Below are 330 nucleotides of genomic sequence, written 5' to 3'. Positions count from 1 at the left end.
GGTGCCATTTGGGATGCACTCAGCATCAACACCTCCTCTAGCCCACCTAACTCTCCTCCTCTCAGCTTCTCTGACTCTAGTCTTGGCATTGGAGAAGGAACGTTATGAAATAAATCACGTGTTTTCCCAGAAACAAGATTTTGGTTGTGTCCCAAATGGATTCCTATTGCCTACATAGTTAACTATGTTTGATCAGAGCCCTATGGGCCCTGGTCTGAAGTAGTGTGATATACAGGGGCTCTGGTCAAAAGTAGTGCACTATGTAGGGAATAAGGTTCCATTTGGGAAGTAGCCTTTCCCAAAAAGCCCAAATACATAGACAACATCTGG

This window comes from Salmo salar, chromosome ssa20, assembly GCF_905237065.1.
Source record: "Salmo salar chromosome ssa20, Ssal_v3.1, whole genome shotgun sequence".
NCBI classification, from domain to species: Eukaryota; Metazoa; Chordata; class Actinopteri; order Salmoniformes; family Salmonidae; genus Salmo; species Salmo salar.
The sequence above is the reverse complement of the archived record's forward strand: the minus strand, read 5'-3'. Positions refer to the sequence as shown.